General features: G+C 35.1%; 2 long non-coding RNA genes across 3 annotated transcripts in view; one reads left to right on the top strand and one right to left on the bottom strand.

Annotated features, from left to right (window-relative positions):
• Nucleotides 1-19423, bottom strand: part of LOC123799277 (uncharacterized) — a 541652-nt gene that overhangs the window by 5479 nt on the left and 516750 nt on the right. The window lies entirely within an intron of this gene.
• LOC148110036 (uncharacterized) overlaps nt 1751-19423 on the top strand; it is a 29322-nt gene continuing 11649 nt past the window's right edge. Inside the window, exons 1-2 of the long non-coding RNA XR_015724362.1 lie at nt 1751-1807; nt 7714-7770. This is a non-coding gene — a long non-coding RNA (uncharacterized LOC148110036). The remainder of the gene's footprint in view (nt 1808-7713; nt 7771-19423) is intronic.

The raw sequence follows: 19423 nt of genomic DNA, 5'->3' as shown, positions 1-19423 counted from the left end.
CAATAGCTATGCTTCTCCCAGTATTAGAGGGGAAGGAAGATGAGCGGTCAAAATCTGACATTCATTCTTATTACCACACAGAATGGTACTGTGGAAGATGCCTCTTGAGTAGGTGGGGAGGGAGTCTATAAAGAGGCTGATGTTGTATAACTTTTCCATTCAAAGTGTCACTGCTGCCATCCATCACTATTCTTTAAAGCTAAGAGGAAAGTTAGAAAAGGCAGCTAGTTTAAATTGCCCTTGAGACTTTCTCTTCAACTCATGCATTAGATAGATGTGTTTTTTAACTTCTAAATAACCTGGAGGTTTTCTACCTCTCGGTTACCGACTTCGAGTTTAATGGTGTTACAGCCCAAAAACATATTTTGTGTAATTTCTGTTCTTTTAAATTGATTAAGGTTTTATGCTCCAGGATGCAGTCTACCTAGACGTATGTTCCATGTGTACTTGAGAAGACTGTGTATTCTACTATTGTTAGATGGAGAGTTCCAGAACTCTCAAATGGATCCAAGTGATGGATACTGTCTTGTGGGTTATCTGTTTCTTTATTGGATTTCTGGCTACTTGTTCTGTCAATTTCTGAGAGGCATATTGATATCTCCAGTTACAAGTTCATCTATTTGTCCTTTCTTTTCTATCATTTCCCCAAGTATTTTGATGCTCTGTTGACGCATGAATACAAATTTAGGATTCTTACATCTTTTTGGTAAAATCTACCCTTTTTATCATTATGTAATGCTCCCATCTATCCCTGAAAAAATTTCTTGTGCTGAATTATAACTTGTCTGAAATTAATATAGTTACTCCAGATTTCTTTTGGTTAATTATTGATTGCATCTTTCTCCATCCTTTTATCATATGTTATATTTTGTTATATTTGTAGTGGATTTCTTATTCACAACATATAGTTGGATCATTATTTTTTATGTAAAATTCTCCTTTAACTTGTGGGTTTAGATCATTGACATTCCCATTGATTATCTTGTTAGCTGGTGTCTATCTTCTCCATTTGGTCCTTGTGTCTTTTTTCTCTTTTTCTTCCTTTCCTGGTTTTAATTTAGCAGTTTTTAATGAGTCCATTTAATCTAATTTATTGGTTACATTATTTAAACATCTATTTTACTGGTTGCTCTGGGTTTTTTTTGTTTGTTTTTTTAAAGATTTTATTTTTATTTATTCGACAGAGATAGAGACAGCCAGTGAGAGAGGGAACACAAGCAGGGGGAGTGGGAGAGGAAGAAGGGGCTCCTAGCGGAGGAGCCTGATGTGGGGCTCGATCCCATAACACCTGGATCACGCCCTGAGCCGAAGGCAGACGCTTAACTGCTGTAACATAAAATTATAGCACCTCACGTGCAGTGTAAACAATTTTTAATTGTGTGAAACCCTTTCCTTTTCCCATCACTTGTGCCATCATTGTCCTGAATTTTATTCTGTAATATAATTTGGCCTGTTTTTCATCAGTTATGTATTAGAAAAACTGTGAAAAAGAAAAACATACTGTATTTACCTGTATCTTTTCCATTTTCAACATTCTTCACATCTTACTACTGACAGTCTAATTTTCTGATTGATCTCATGGCTGTTTCCTAAAGACCTTTCTCTAACATTTCTTGCACACTGGCTTTAATAGCAATGGGTTCCCTTAGTTTCTGTTTCCTTGAAAGTATTTATTTCTCAAACTCTGAAGACTGTTTTCACTGTATATAGAATGCTACATTGACAGTTGTTTTTTTCTTTCAGCACATCTCTTGTTTGTAGGGTTTCAGATGAAAAGGTTGCTGTAGTTCTTAATCCTTGTCCTTCCGTAAGTAGCATTTTGTTGTTGTTCTGGCAGCTGTTTACAGCTTTCTCTTTGTCCTTGGTCGCCATTAGTTTTCAATGGTTTAAATAATTTTTTTGTTTCTTGGATTTGTGGTTTAATGTCTAATTTTGGAAATTCCTCAGCATTTTTTTCTTCTATACTAAGATTCTGATTTCATGTAGGTTGAAATCTGATACTGTCAAGTGAAAATAACTGCTAGAGGGAGGGAGACTGATCATCTCTGACCAGATGTTAACAACAAAAATCTACGCGTGATTAGGAGTGAATTACAATGCAAGATTTTTGATACTGCAGTTACCAGATGAGTTATCCTTGTCATTTTGTATCATTGAGAATGCATTTGCTAAGAATTTCTCACCAGAAATATAACGGAAGTCTAGAGATAGAGTTCCAGACCAATTCAGACCATCAGAGCTGCTATTTGGAACTCACATTTTAGCCTCCTTGAATTTTAGCTTGATTTCTACTCTTATTTCCTATTATTCCAAATTGTGGGCATCTCCCATTTAACTGAAGAGATGATTTTATTTTCATCATTTTCTTTTTAATTTAGGAGATAGGGCCTTTTCCATAAATTATCCCCTCAGCAAACTTATTCTTTGTAACATTAGTCAATCAATCAAGATTGACTAACGTATCTATTTGCTCACTCTGACGGAGAGGGGGAAAGCTTAAGTTTGACATTAACAGCTTATATATAAAAATCGGGCAGGAAAATATGTAGGTTAAAAGTTTTCATTTGTGTAAGTATTGGTACTACCAAACATGCTTTTCCTCAAAATCTCCTGCATTGGAAGAGATGCGTAAAATATACAGTACGTAAACACTCAAGTCACAATTTTGAGTTAAGATTGCACATCCATGTAATCCAAGACATTTGTCCTTATCACGTCAGTGACATCATCCTGGTTCACGCCATGTCTCAATAATTGTGCTCTCAATTTCAAGCCATAATACCCATACTCTATTCTTGTCTTATGGTATTTTACCAGGTATGTTGTACAGGGACTAGGATTAAATTTTATCTCTGTCCTTCCCTTGATAAAATACAAGCTGAATTAGGGTAGGGATATTTGGAATTATTTTTCATTGTGTATTCTAATAATAGGAATAATCACTGAAACCTAATAGGTAATCATAAATGTTAAATAAGTTGATGAATGTTTTACAGAAAAACTATTTTGATAAGATTTCTAATCTTACAGATACATATATGGAAAAGATATGTGAGGGCAGCTATGACAATTGCTACCAAAGAAAAAAAGGAAAATGAATGCAAATGTCAGATAAGTGCCTTTTGGAAATAAAACCTTAGAAACAGACATTCACCTTATTTTGTTGTACAATGGAAAAATGTAAAAAGAAATGTAATTTTTAAAAGAATGAAATAAAAAGGGATCTTGGCAAGCTAAGTAAGGAGAAAAACATCATGGCTGAGCAAATAACTGATTTAGTAACTAAGAAACAGAAAATAATTTGATAACAAAGTATGAAATAATTATAGTTAATGAAAAGGAAAAAGACAAAGACGGGGATAAAACAAAACTATAGCAATTTAATATACAAAAAAGTTGCTAACCACTTCAAGAACAATAAAAAAATTTTGCAAAATTTCAGAAAACTGAAATTTTAATTCAAAGGGACAAAAGTGTTCCAGTAAAATTGTCATAAAATAACTGACACTGACAAAAACATTTGGCACATTTGGGTTCCATATATATATATATATATATATATATATATATATATATATATATATATATATATATAATTATATATTATATATATTTAGGCATTCTGTCAAGAAAATCCTCTAACAACCATAAAAAGAAGACTCCCTTTAGATTTTGTCACAGAACCATGCAAGTTCAAAGTAGAGAAATATCTGTTTCCAATGAAAATAAATGATGGGGTGATAGCTGAGAAATGGTGGGGTAAAAACACTCCAAAGAAGCAATAAAAGCAGCCAAAAACTGTCAGAATCAAATTTCTCAGAACTCTGAAAATTAACCGAAGCCTTCAGCAATGAGATGGCATTTCTTCAAGAAAAATGGCTGAATCTCAGCATCAACAACGTGCTTTGTGCTATTTAATTCACTCTAGATTCATCTACCACTCTACAGCTCAGCAGTAGTCTTGAAAAGACAATAGGCCATATTCCTGGTATCGAAGCAAAACAGCACTGTAGCTCTTTCCAAACTTTATTTCCAAAGAATAGTAATTACTTGACCTGAGTAGTGGTTCTCTGGATGACTCTACTCAAATAGCTTATTTTAATTTCATCTCACTTGAACTTGCTGAGTGCCTTTAAAAGCTTCTCCCCAAGAGGTATTTGTCAAATGTTTTAACATCGTGATTGCCTAAAGTGATTTATAAGAGTTGGGAGAGACAGCACATGAACCAAAATCTTAAGAGGGAAAGGTGAAGAATGAGACATCTACAGGGGCTTAAAAGAACTCTGACATATTCCTGGGAAGCATCATTCGTTCATAGAGTTGTGTGCATGTACAGGAAAAACACATGAGAAGTTCTTAAGGTCTCACCTCTGATATTCCCTCAGGCTCTGCATGGTAGGAAATGAAGGTTAAATCTGGGTTTAAAGTTCCTGGTTGTGTGTGGAACACAGAGCCCCTCAGCAAAGACTGGAAGACTTAATTGTTCTAGGAATTTTAAAAAATCCCTATTTAGTCTTTATCTGATCACTAAGCAAACTAAGAGACTTTAATGGGCACACATTATAAAGAAACAGAGTTTCTTAAAGTTTGTTCAGAAATGCCACTAACCAAATAACAAAAGCAAGCGCACTAATAAACTCTGGGTAGGAGGAATATCTGATTTCCAGATTTGCACCTTATAGTATTTGAAATGTACATTTTTCATCAAAACATCATGATGTATACAAAGAACCGAGTAAGTGTTACCCACGCAAAAGAAAAAAAACAATAGAAACTATCCCCAAGGAAGCCAAATGTTAAGCTTACTATAAATTAGCTATTTTAAATGTGTTCAAAGAACTAAAGGAGACCATGTCTAAATAACTAAAGGAACACATGAGAATGTTCTCTCAAAAAATAATGAATATCAATAAGGAGAGAGAAATTATAACAAGGGATCAAATAGATATTCTGTAGTTGAAAACTAAAATAACTGAAATAAAAAATTTAGTAGAAAAGATTGACAGCAAATCTGTGCAAACAGAAGAAAGAATCAGCAAAACTGACAAAAGGTAAATTCCAGTCTGAGAACAAGCAAAGAAGAATGAAAAGAATTTTAAAAAATAAATAAATGGAGCCTCAAAGACCTGTGGGACACCATCAAATGTGGCAACAAGTATACCCATTGTATAAGGTATAAAGGCAGAAAGAGATTTCTTTTTTTGGGGTAAAGATTTTATTTATATTTGACAGAGAAAGAGAGCGAGCACAAGCAGACTGAGCAAGAGAGGGAGAAGCAGGCTCCCAGTTGAGCAGGGAGCCCAATGTGGGGCTCGATCCCAGGACCCTGGGATCATGACCTGAGTTGAAGGCAGACCGTTAACCGACTAAGCCACCCAGGTGCCCCAGAAAGAGATATTTCAACAGCATTTGGAGACTTCAATACCCAACTTCCATTAATGTATAATACAAATTGAAGATATCAAGGAAATAGGAGATTTGAACAAGTCAACTAGAACTAACAGACACTCTACCCAACAAGAGAACACACATTCTTCTTAAGTGCTCAAAGAACATTTTCTAGGATAGACCATATCCTATGTTTGTTCATAAAACAAGCCTCAAAAATTTTTAAAGGATGGAAATCATATAAAGTGTGTTCTCCAAACACATTAAAGGAAATTAGAAATCATTAACAGAAGGAAATTCTAGAAATTCAAAAATATGTGGTTACTAAACAACAAATTAATCAAGGACTCAAATAATAAACCACAGTGGAATTACAAAATACTTTGTAATATCAATACTTGACACATACAAAAAATAAGTGCTCAGATGGACATATACAGCTATGAATGTCTCCAAGAAAAAGGATCCCCCAAAAAAGATTAAAAAAAATCCCAAATCAGAACCTAATCTCCACCTTTAATACAGTAGTAAAAGAACTGCAAACAAAATCCAAAGCAAAAGGAGGTAGTAAATATCAGAGAACAAAAATGAGATAAAATATAGAAGAACCAATGAACAAAACCAAAAACTGATTGATCCACACAATTGATGACTCTAGTTACAACAACCAAGAAAAAGAAAAATTAGGAACTAAAAATGGATCATAACTACAGACTTCACAGAAATGTAAGTAGATAAGGGAAAACTTTAAACTAGTATATGCCAAACAATTAAACAACAGTGAGTACATTTCTAGAAAGACACACGTTATCAAAACTTAAGATGAAAAATAAAATCTGAATAGATGTATCACAGGTAAACAGACTGAGTTAATAATAAAAACAACCTTCACACAAAGAATCACCCAGGACCAGATGACCTCACTGGTGAAATCAACCAGATATTTAGAAGAGTTAACACTAATACTTTCTAAACACTTATTTTTTAAAAAAGCATGTTCAACATCATTAGCCATCGGGGAAATTCAAATCAAAACCACATTGAGATACCACCTTATACCAGTTAGAATGGCAAAAATTGACAAGGCAGGAAATAACAAATGTTGGAGAGGATGTGGAGAAAGGGGAATCCTTTTACACTGTTGGTGGGAATACAAATTGGTACAGCCACTCTGGAAAACAGTATGGAGGTTCCTCAAAAAGAAAAAAATAGAGCTACCCTGTGATCTAGCAATTGCACTACTAGGTATTTAGCCCAAAGATACAGATGTAGTGAAAAGAAGGAGCACATGCAGCCCAGTGTTCATAGCAGCAATATCCACAACAGCCAAACTGTGGAAGGAGCTGAGATGCCCTTCGACAGACAATGGATGAAGAAGATGTGGTTCATATATACAATGGAATATTACTCAGCCATCAGAAAGGGTGAATACCCACCATTTGCATTGACATAGATGGAACTGGAGAGGATTATGCAAAGTGAAATAAGTCAAGCAGAGAAAGACAATTTTAATTATCATATGGTTTCACTCATGTGGAACATAATAGCATTGAGGACATTAAGAGAAGGAAGGGAAAAATGAAGGGGGAGAAATCCGAGGAGGAGACAAACCATGAGATACTATGGACTCTGGGAAACAAACTGAGAGTTTCAGAGGGGGGAGGGGGGATTGGAATAGCCCCGTGATAGGTATTAAGGAGGGCACATATTGCAATGAGCACTGGGTGTTATACGCAATGAATCATGGAACACTACATCAAAAACTAAATGTACTGTATGGTGACTAATATAAGAATAATAAAAAAGACATATAGGAACACTTCTTAACTCATTTTAGGATGCCAGTATTATCCTGGTAAAGCCAGACAAAGTTCTCACAATAAAATATTGTATGGCAGTTTCCTCTATGGATATTGATATTCTCAGCAAAATAATAGCAAACCAGACTTAAAAGGATTGCATACACACATACACACACATACATATACCCACACTGTGAACGAGTGGGAGTTGTCTCAGGAATGTATAGTTGGTTCAACATACAGAAATCAATATATTAATAAAACACTGGGGAAAATGGGAAAATACACACAGTAGATGCATAAAATGCATTTGATGAAGAGTATCTACAGAAAACCCACAACTAATGCCATTCTTACTGGTGAGAAATTAAAAGCTGTTACCTTAAGATCAGGAAAAAGACAAAGTCTGCTCTTGTCACTTAATTCAACACAGTATGGGAGTTCTAGACAGGGCATAAAAGATAGTTCTACATTTTCCAATTCAATCTGAGTATTGTTGTTTCTTTTTCTTGCCTATTTGCAGATGACATGATTTTATATATAAGAATCCTTGAAGAATCCACAAAAGATCATAAAAATGGTAAGTTCAGGAAGGTTGCAAGGCAAAAGATCAATACACAAAACTCAGTTATATTTCTATATGCTAGCAATTTACAATCCGATCCTAAAATTAAGAAAACAATTCCATTTATAACAGCATGGAAAATAATAAGATAATTAGGAATAAGTTTAAACAAGGAGGTAAAATATGTGTACAATCAACCCATAAACAATTGCCTAAAGAAATGAAAGACCTAAATAAATGGAAAGACACCTCATGTTTATGGATAGGAAGTCTTAGTACTGTTAAGATAACAATACTTCCTTTTTTTTTAACAGAAATATTCAAGATGATCCTAATATTCATATATATTTGTATATATAAATATACATATATTTATATGTATATATGAGACTCAGAATAGCTGCCCAAATCTGGAAAAGGTAGCTAAAGGAATCATACTTCCCAACTTCAAAACCCAATACAGCTACAGTAGAAAGAAAGTGTGTTACTATCATAAGGATAGATAACTCAATGGAGCAGAATTTTGAATCCAGACATAAACCCTAACTTTTATGGTCAACTGATTTTCACCAAGAGTGCTAAGAAAATTTAATGGGGGAAAAGAATCATCTTTTTAACACACCATCTTTTTATCTAGTTGCTGGAACAACAAGATATTCAAGTGCAAAGGAAGGAACCTGAACCCCTACCTTACACCCCATATAAAAATAAACTCAAAATTGATCAAATATCTAAATTAATTTTAATAAATAAGATAAAATTATAAAACTCTTAAAAGAAAACATAGGTGCAAATCTTTGCAACATTTGGATTGGGAAAGTTTTTTAGATAGGACATCAAAAATGAAGTAACCAAAGAAAAAATAAGATAAACCTGAACTCACCAAAGTTTTGTGTATCAAAGGATACTATCCTTTGGTAGTAAGATAACCCATGGAATGGAAGAAAATATTTGCAAATCATACATATGACACAAGTCTAGTATCTAAAATAAATAGAGAACTCTCATAGCTCAACATAACAAGATAAGCCCATTAAAATTGGGAAAAGTATTTGAATAGATATTTCTCCAAAGAATATATACAAATGGTCAATAAGCACATGTAAATGTACTCAACATCATTTTCATTAGGAAATAGCAATCAAAATAATACATAATGTGCTACCCCTTAACACCTGAAATAATGGTGTAATAATGTAAAAACACATATAAAACAAGTACATTGCCAAAGATATAGAGTAAATGGAACTCTCGTACATTGCTGGTGAAACTATGATTTCACCCAAAGGATAAAACAGTTTGGCAGTTCCACAAAAAGATAGAATTACTATATAACCCCATGTATCACTTCTTTGTATACAGAAATTACATAACAGAGAATTAAAAACAGGTATTCAAACCAATTTATACATGAATGTTAGAACATTATCACAAATGCCAAAAGATGGAAGCAACCCGAGGGTCCATCAGTGTATGAAAAAAAAAAAATATATATATACACCAATGAATATATATGTATATTTCTATTATATATTATATATGAATATAGATTACATAATTATATAACTAATATATTTGTTAATATAACATACTGTATTAATATATAAATTTACATATTTATATAAAATTCACCCATTTTATAAATATATGTGACTTATTCACCCATAAAAAATAATAAACAATTGATACATACTACAACATCAATGAACCTTGGAATCATTATGCTGTGAAAGAAGCCAAAATGCACATTATTTTATAATTCCATTTGTATGAGATATTCAGATTAAGCAAATCCATATAGTCAGAAAGTGTATTTTCCCCCTGGTGACCAAGGGAAATGGGGGATAGAAACTGACTGATAACTGCTATGGGGTTTCTTTGTGGAGTATTAAAAATATCCTAGAATTTCTAAGGATGGTTGTATAGCCTTGGCAGTATACTAAAAACCACTCATTTTTTCACTTTAAAGTGGTAGATTTTATGTATTTAAATTATAGTACAATAAATATAAAATATACTGATACACACATGCAAAGTTGTGTAAAAATCTAATACTATACCTTTCATAATTCTTAGGACAGTAGGATGAGTGCTAGATGAGGTCAGGAAATATCACAATCATAGGACTTGTGCAGGGAGGTTAACGAGATAACTGAAAATGTTGCATTTTTAATATGGAAAATATCTAAATACAGAATTAAAGCCAAAGAGTTATAAGAATTATGAATAACAGAATATAATAGCCTGACTCATATTGGATAGCTGATAGAAGAAATGTTTCCTCTACAAAAATACCAATTTTGTACAGTTTAACTCAATAAATATTACAGACAAAGTAAAAATTAAATTGAAAAAAGTATAGAGAGAAGAGGTCACAGAAAATGATAGTACGTCAATTTCTGTATTTTTCCTAATGATGTGATAAATTATATAGTCAAACTGATAATTGCAGGGCAATTTTAATATCTTATTTAAAATGATAAATGTTAAAAATAAAGTAAGCTACAGTAACCATAAAAGAACAAAATATAATTAATGATCAAGAGGTTGAAAATGGAAACGAGGTAAGGAATTTTAAGAGTTTTCTAATCTTACATTCTTTTAAAAAAGTAACTAAATATTTGACACTGGAAAAGAAATAAGAATCCAAATAGAATAGAATCAACAAAAGAGAACTGAACCAAATTCGTATTAGAGTTTAATATATAATTATATTTGAATTTTTCAGCCAGTGGCAAAAATTTGGAATTTTCAACAAAATGTTTTTATCATAACTAGTTATTTGTTCAGGGATAAAAGATGGTGCTCATCTTCCTTGTGCGTATCAAAGCTATGTAATTACAGATGATTTGTAAAAGAAATCATAAATGCAACACATATTATATGTTGCATATTATACGTCAGTACTTAGTATTATGTTTTTGGAAAGAAATATCAATCAAAATGTAAAATGTACATTATTTTATATTCAACAATATAACTCCTAGAAACTTATCCTGGATATTCACACAAAAAATAGGGAAACACTGAAATGTATTCACAGAAGTTCTCATAATATCCCAAATTTGGAATTGACCTAAATTGACCACAGTAGCAAATTACTTTTTTTGAAAAGTGAGTGGGGTATAAATGATGATTTACTAATTTCAGAACATGAGCTGGAGGCACAGGGATCTTCAGATTTCTACAGGAGCAAAGTGCTGGCAGATGTCATGTCTCTTCCTCTCCCCCAGTTTAGATAGGAGGAACCGGCCCTGATATTCCATCTACCTTGCTAGTACTCCATGCCCCACCCCCATGTTATCCCTCAGCTTCACCTCATCCAAACCACCAGCTTCAGCAGGCTCGCTCCAAAGTGGCTCCCACCCTGCCCTACTGTGTGAAACCTGCACACCTTAAAGTGACTCTTCCCTGTGGAGGGGGAAATAAGCCCCCATACAGTACCCCTGCAGTTCTTGCAGCCAGTCCTCTTAGCTGGCTGCACAGGGGAAAGCCCTGCCATTCTGTATGTCTACAGCTGTGGCAGAGAGGCAGATTGTAGACACCTACTTTGACTCCTGCCCTCTCCCACATGGAGCCTGCAGTGGTCTCAGGCCTCTCGACAATAGTGGACCAAACCCAGCCCAGTGTACACACAGCAGGCAAACTGGGTCAGAGCAACCAACTGGGCCAAGGGTAGCCATGACTCAGTCACAACAGTAGGGTGCACAGAGCCCACACTGGAAACACCCTGGATGTCTGGTTCTGGTGACCACAGGGGTTTGTGCTAACAGGGGACCATAGGACCTCTTCTACACTGGGCCACTACTTTCAAGACCAGGAGATGTAGCTGACCTCCATAATACATAGAAACAAACACAGAGTTGGAAAAAATGAGGAGAATTAAAATACAAGACAAAATCACAGCAAAAGATCTAAATGAAACACTAATAAGCAATATGCCTGATAAAGAATTCCAAGTAATCAACAAAGATATTCACTGCACTTGAGAAAAGAGTGAATGAACTCAGTGAGAACTTCAACAAAGAGATGGAAAATATAAAAAAGAATCAGTCAGAACTAAGGAATTCAATAACTGAAATAAAAAAATATACTAAAGGGAACCAAGAGATTAGACAGTGTAGAAAAATGAATCCGCAATCTGGAAGACTTTTAGAAAGCTTTTAGAATGCATTCAAATTTAAGTAGTCATCAACTTCATTATAGACTGCTATACACATAAGATGTTATATATGAATGTAACAATAACCACAAATCAAGAACCTGTAATAGATATAAATAAATAAATAAATAAATAAATAAATAAATAAATAAATAAATAGATAGATAGATAGGAATCCAAGTATAGCACTAATGGAAGCCATCAAGCTACAAGGGAAAAGAGCAAGAGAAGAAAGGAACAGGGAGGAACCGCAAAGCAACCAGAAAATAATTAACAAAATGGCAGTAAGTACATACCTATCAATAATTACTTTAATTCTTCATGGTAAATGCTCCAATCAAAAGATACAGGATGACTAAATAGAAAAAACAAAAAAACAAAACAAAACAAAAGACCTATCTATATGCTGCCTACAAGAGACTCACTTTAGACCTAAATACACCTGTAGATTGAAAGTGAGGTGATGGAGAACCATTTATCATGCTAATGGATATCAAAAGAAAGCTGGAGTAACCACACTTATATCAGAAAAATTAGATTTTAAAACAAAGACTGTAATAAGAGATTAAGAAGGACACTATATCTAATAAAGGGGTCTATCGAGGAAGAAGAGCTAACAATTGTAAATACTTATGCCCCTAATTTGGGAGCAGTCAAATATATAAATCAATCAAAAAGAGACTTAAAGAAATTCATTGATAATATAATAATTGTAGGTGATTTTAACACCCCACTCACAGCAATGGACAGATCATCTAAGCAGAATATCAACAAAGAAACTCGGACTTTGAATGACACACGGGACCAGATGGACTTAACAGATATTTTCAGAGCATTTCATTCTAAAGCAGCAGAAAACACATTGTTTTTGAGTGCACATGGAACATTCTCCAGATTAGATCACATACTGGGTCACAAATCAGGCCTCAACTGGTACAAAAATACTGAGATCATACCACGCATATTTTCAAACCACGATGCTATGAAACCTGAAGTCAACCACAAGAAAATATTTGGAAGGAACACAAATACATGGAGGTTAAAGAACATCATACTAAAGAATGAATGGGTCAACCAGGGATTTAAAGAAGAATTTAAATAATACATGGAAGCAAATGAAAATGAAAACATAACAGTCCAATACCCCTGGGTTGCACCAAAAGTAGCCCTAAGAGGGAAGTATATAGCAATACAGGCCTTCTTCAAGAAGCAAGAAAACCCTCAAATACACAACCTAACCTTACATCTAAAGGAGCTGGAAAAAAAGCCCCAGCAAATATAGCCTAAATCCAGTAGAAGAAGAGAAATAATAAATATTTGAGCAGAAATCAATGAAATAGAAGTCAAAAGAACAGAACAGATCAATGAAACTAGGAGCTGGTTCCCTGAAAGAATTAACAGATTGATAAAGTCCTAGACAGACTTATCAAAAAGAAAAAAGATCCAAATAAATAAAATCATAAATGAAAGAGGAGAGATCACAACCAACACCGAAGAAATACAATTATAAGAACATATTATGAGCAACTATAAGCCAAAAAATTAGACAATCTAGAAGAAATGGATGCATTCCTAGAGATGTATAAACTACCAAAACTGAAACAGGAAGAATTAGAAAACCTGAACAAACACATAACCAGCAAGGAAATTGAAAAAGTAATCAAAACTCTCCTAAAGACTGTCTTTTTTCCACTGGATGTTTTTTCCTACTAAGATTAGTTGCCTAAAGAACCGACGGTCCATTTCTGGGTTCTCTATTCTGTTCCATTGGTCTATGTGTCTGTTTTTGTGCTAGTACCATGCTGTCTTTGTGATCACAGCCTTGTAGTATAGCTTGAAATCCGGCAACGTGATGCCCCCAGCTTTGTTTTTCCTTTTCAACAATTCCTTGGCAATTTGGGGCCTTTTCTGGTTCCACACAAATTTAAGAGCTGTTTGTTCCAGCTCTTTGAAAAATGTCCTTGGTATTTTGATCGGGATGGCATTGAAAGTGTAGATTGCTCTGGGAAGCATAGACATTTTAACTATGTTTATTCTTCTGATCCATGAGCATGGAATATTTTTCCATCTTTTTGTGTCTTCTTCAATGTCTTTCCAGAGTGATCTGTAGTTTCTAGAATATAGGTCCTTTACCTCTCTGGTTAAGTTAATTCCAAGATAATGTATGGTTTTTGGTGCTATTGTAAATGGAATCGATTCCCTAATTTCTCTTTCTTCAGTCTCATTGTTCGTGTATAGAAATGCAACTGATTTCTGAGCATTGATTTTGTATCCCGCCACATTACTGAATTGCTCTATAACTTCTAGTAATTTGGCAGAGTCTTTTGGGTTTTCCATATAGATTATCATGTCATCTGCAAAGAGAGACAGTTTGACTTCTTCTTTGCTGATTTGGATATCTTTTATCCCTTTTTGTTGTCTGATTGCTGTTGCAAGGACTTCTAGTACTATGCTGAATAATAGTGGTGAGAGTGGGCATCCTTGTCGTGTTCCTGATCTTAAGGGAAAGGCTTCCAGCTTTTCCCCATTGAGAATGATATTCGCTGTAGGCTTTTCATAGATGGTTTTATGAAATTGAGGAATGTACCCTCTATCCCTACACTCTGAAGGGTTTTAATCAGGAAAGGATGCTATATTTTGTCAAATGCTTTTTCTGCATCAATTGAGAGGATCATATGATTCTTGACTCTTTTCTTGTTGATATGATCTATCACACTGATAGATTTGCGAATGTTGAACCACCCTTGCATCCCAGGGATGAATCCCACTTGGTCTTGCTGGATAATCCTTTTAATGTACTGTTGGATCCTATTAGCTAGGATCTTGTTGAGAATTTTGGGGTCCTTATTCATCAGGGAAATCAGTCTGTAATTCTCCTTTTTGATGGGATTTTTCCTGGTTTGGGGATCTTCAATAAATGGTGCTGGGAAAATTGGACAGCTATCTGCAAAAGAATGAAACTTGACCACTTTCTCACACCATACAGAAAGATAAACTCCAAATGGATGAAAGACCTCGACGTGAGACAGGAATCCATCAAAATCATAGAGGAGAACATAGGTTGCAATCTCTTTGACATCAGCCATAACACATCTCCAAAGGCAAGAGAAAGAAAAGAAAAAATGAACTTGTGGGACTTCATCAAAATAAAAGGCTTCTGCACAGCCAAGGAAACAATCAAAAAAACTAATAGGCAGCCCACGGAATAGGAGAAGATATTTGCAAATGACACTACAGATAAAAGACTGGTATCCAAGATCTACAAAGAACTCCTCAAACTCAATACACGAGAAACAAATAATCAAATCAAAAAATGGGCAGAAGAGATGAACAGACACTTTTCTAATGAAGACATACAAATGGCTAACAGACACATGAAAAAATGTTCAAAATCATTAGCCATCAGGGAAATTCGAATCAAAACCACCTTGAGATACCACCTTACACCAGTTAGAATGGCAAAAATTGACAAGGCAGGAAACAACAAATGTTGGAGAGGATGTGGAGAAAGGGGATCCCTCTTACCCTGTTGGTGGGAATGCAAGTTGGTACAGCCACTTTGGAAAACAGTGTGAAGGTCCCTTAAAAGGTTAAAAATTGAGCTACCCTATGATCCACCAATTGCACTACTGGGTATTTACCCCAAATATACAGACGTAGTGAAGAAAAGGGCCATATGCACCCCAATGTTCATAGCAGCATTGTCCACAATAGCTAAATCGTGGAAGTAGCTGAGATGCCCCTTCAACAGATGACTGGATTAAGAAGATGTGGTCCATATATACAATGGAATAGTACTCAGTCATCATAAAGAACGATTACACAACATTTGCAGCAACATGGATGGGACTGGAGGAGATTATGCTAAGTGAAATAAGCAGAGAAAGACAATTATCATATGGTTTCATTCATTTATGGAACATAAGAAATAGGAAGATCAGTAGAAGGAAGGGAAGAATGAAGGGGCGGTAAACAGAAGGGGGAATGAACCATGAGAGACTATGGACTCTGGGAAACAAACTGAGGGCTTCAGAGGGGTGGGGGGTGGGGGACTGGGATAGGCTGGTGATGGGTATTAAGGAGGGCACGTATTGCATGGTGCACTGGGTGTTATACGCAATTAATGAATCGTGGAACACTCCATCAAAAACTAAGGATATAGTGTACGGTGACTAACATAACATAATAAAAAATTATTATAAAAAACAAAACAAAACAAAAAAACTACTCTCCTAAAACCAGAATCCAGGGCCAGATGGCTTTCCAGGGGAATTCTACCAAACATTTCAAGAAGAATCAATACCTATTCTTCTGAAACTGTTCCAAATAATAGAAATGCAAAGAAAACTTCAAAACTCATTTATGAGGCCAGCATTACCTTGATCCCAAAACCAAACACCCCACCAAAAAGGAGAATTACAGACCAATATCCCTGATGAACTTGGATGCAAAAATTCTCAACAAGATACTAGCTAATCACAACCAACAGTATATTAAAAGGAATATTCACCATAACGAAGTGGGATTTATTCCTGGGATGCAGGGGTAGTTCAACATCTGCAAATCAATCAACATAATATACCACATTAACAAAATGAAGGGGAAGAACCATGAAATCCTCTCAACAGATGCAGAAAAAGCATTTGGCAAAATACAGCATTCTGGGGCGCCTGGGTGGCTCAGTTGTTAAGTGTCTGCCTTTGGCTCAGGGTGTGATCCCAGGATACTGGAATCAAGCCCCGCATCAGGCTCCCTGCTCTGCTGGGAAGCCTGCTTCTTCCTCTCCCACTCCCCCTGCTTGTGTTCCCTCTCTTGCTGGCTATCTCTCTGTCAAATAAATAAATAAAATCTTTTAAAAAAATACAGCATTCTTTCTTAATAAAACCCCTCAACAAAGTAGGGATAGAGGGAACATACCTCAACATCATAAAAGCCATCTGTGAAAAGCCCACAACCAATATCATTCTCAATGGGGAAAAACTGAGAGCTTTTCCCCTAAGGTCAGGAACAGGACAAGGATGTCCACTATCAACACTGCTGTTCAACATAATACTGGAAGCCTTTGTCTTAGCAACCACACAAAAAGAAGTAAAAGCCATCCAAACTGGCAAAGAAGTTAAACTTTCACTCTCAGACAACATGATACTCTGTGTAGAAAACCCAAAAGGCTCTACCAAATTTTGTTAGAACTAGTACAGGAATTCAGCAAAGTTGCAGGCTTTATAATCAATGCACAGAAGTCTGATGTTTGCTATATACCAACAATAATGCTGCAGCAAGGGAAATCATCCCATTTACAGTTGCACCAAAAACCATAAGATACCTAGGAATAAACCTAACCAAAGAGGTAAAAGATCTGTACTCGGAAAACATAGAACATTTATGAAGGAAATTGAGGAAGACACAAAGTAATGGAAAAGCATTCTATGCTCATGGATTGGAAGAACAAACATTGTAAAATGCCTATATTATCCAAAGCAATCCATACATTTAATGTAATCTTTATCAAATTCCACCAGCATTTTTCACAGAGCTAAAACAAACGATCCTAAAATTTGTATGGAACCAGAAAAGACCCTGGATAGCCAAAGCAATTCTGATAAAGAAAAACAAAACTGGAGGCATCACCATTCCAGATTTCAGACCATGTTACAAAGCTGTAGTTATCAAGACAGCATGATACTGGCACAAAAACAGATACACAGATCAATGGAACAGAATAGAGAACCTGGAAATGGACCCTCAACTCTATGGTCAACTAATCTTTGACAAAGCGGGAAAGAATATCTAATGGAAAAAAAAAATAGTCTTTAACAAATGGTGTTAAGAAAATTGGACAGTCACATGTAGAAGAATGAAACTGGTCCATTTTCTTACACCATAAACAAAAATAATTTCAAAATGAATGAAAGACCTAAATGTGAGCTGGGAATCCATCAAAATCCTAGAGGAGAACACAGGCAGCAACCTCTTTGACCTTGGCCTCAGCAACTTCTTGCTGGACACATCTCCAGAGGCAAAGAAAACAAAAGCAAAAATGAACTATTGGGACTTCATCAAGATAAAAAGATTTTGCACAGCAAAGGAAACAATCCACAAAACGAAAAGGCAATCTATGGAATGGAAGAAGATATTTGCAAATGACCTATCAGATAAAGGGTCAGTATTCAAAATGTATAAAGAACTTATCAAATTCAACGCCCAAAGAACAAATAATCCAATCAAGAAATGCTAAGACAGGAACAGATATTTCTCCAAAGACGACATATACATGGCTAACGGACGCATGAAAAATTGCTCAACATCACTTAGCATCAAGGAAATACAAATCAAAAGCACAATGAGATACCACTTCACAAGGGTCAGAATGGCTGACATTAACAGCTCAGGAAACAACAGAAATTGGCAAGGATGTGGAGAAAGGGGAACCCTCTTATACTGTTGGTGGGGATGCAAACTGGTGCAGCCACTCTGGCAAACAGTATGGAGGCTCCTCAAAAAGTTAAAAATAGAACTATCTACGACCCAGCAATTACACTACTGGTATTTACCCAAAGGATACAAAAATAGTGATTTGAAGGGGCACATGCACCCCAGTGTTTATAGTAGCAATGTCCACAATAGCCAAAATAGGGAAAGAGCCCAGATGTCCATCAATAGATGAATGGATCACCTTTATCCATTATACACCCCCCCCCACACACACACACACTGGAATATTACTCAGCCACAAAAAGAATGAAATCTTACTATTTGCAAGGACATGTATGGAAATAGAGTGTATTATGCTAAGCCAAATAAGTCAGTCAGAGAAAGACAAATACCATATGATTTCACTCATATGTGGAATTTAAGAAACAAAACAGATGAATATAGGGGAAGGGAAGGAAAAATAAGATAAAAACAGAGGGAGGCAAATCATAAGACACTCTTAACTCTAAGAAACAAGCTGAGGTTGCTGGAGGCGAAGTGGGTGGGCAGATGGGGTAACTGGATGATGGGCATTAGGGAGGGCATTTGATGTAATGAGCACTGAGTGTTATATGCAACTGATCAATGACTAAATCCTATCTCTGAAACTAATAATACACTATATGTTAACTAACTTGAATTTAAATTTAAAAAAAAAAGAAATGAAAGAGACTTAACAAAAATCAATGAAACAGGCGCTGGTTCTTTGAAAAGATTTTTAAAAAACTGATAATAGAGGACTCATCAAGAAGAAAAGAGAGAATGCAAATAAAATCAGAAATGATGAAAGTGAAATAACCGACACTACAAAATACATACAAAGAATATTATGAAAAATTATGTGCCAACACGTTAGACAATCTAGAAGACACGGGTAAATTCCTAGAAATATACAATCTTCCAAAACTGAATCAGAAAGAAATAGAAAATTTAAACAGACCAATTATTAGTAATGAAATTGAATCAGTAATATAAGCACTCCAATAAACAAAAGCCCAGGACAGGACCAAATGGCTTCACAGTTGAATTTTACCA

Source organism: Ursus americanus, chromosome 5 (genome assembly GCF_024610735.1).
Source record: "Ursus americanus isolate L20-20 chromosome 5, mUrsAme1.1.p, whole genome shotgun sequence".
Lineage (NCBI taxonomy): Eukaryota > Metazoa > Chordata > Mammalia > Carnivora > Ursidae > Ursus > Ursus americanus.
This window is presented reverse-complemented; position numbering and strand designations above follow the sequence as displayed.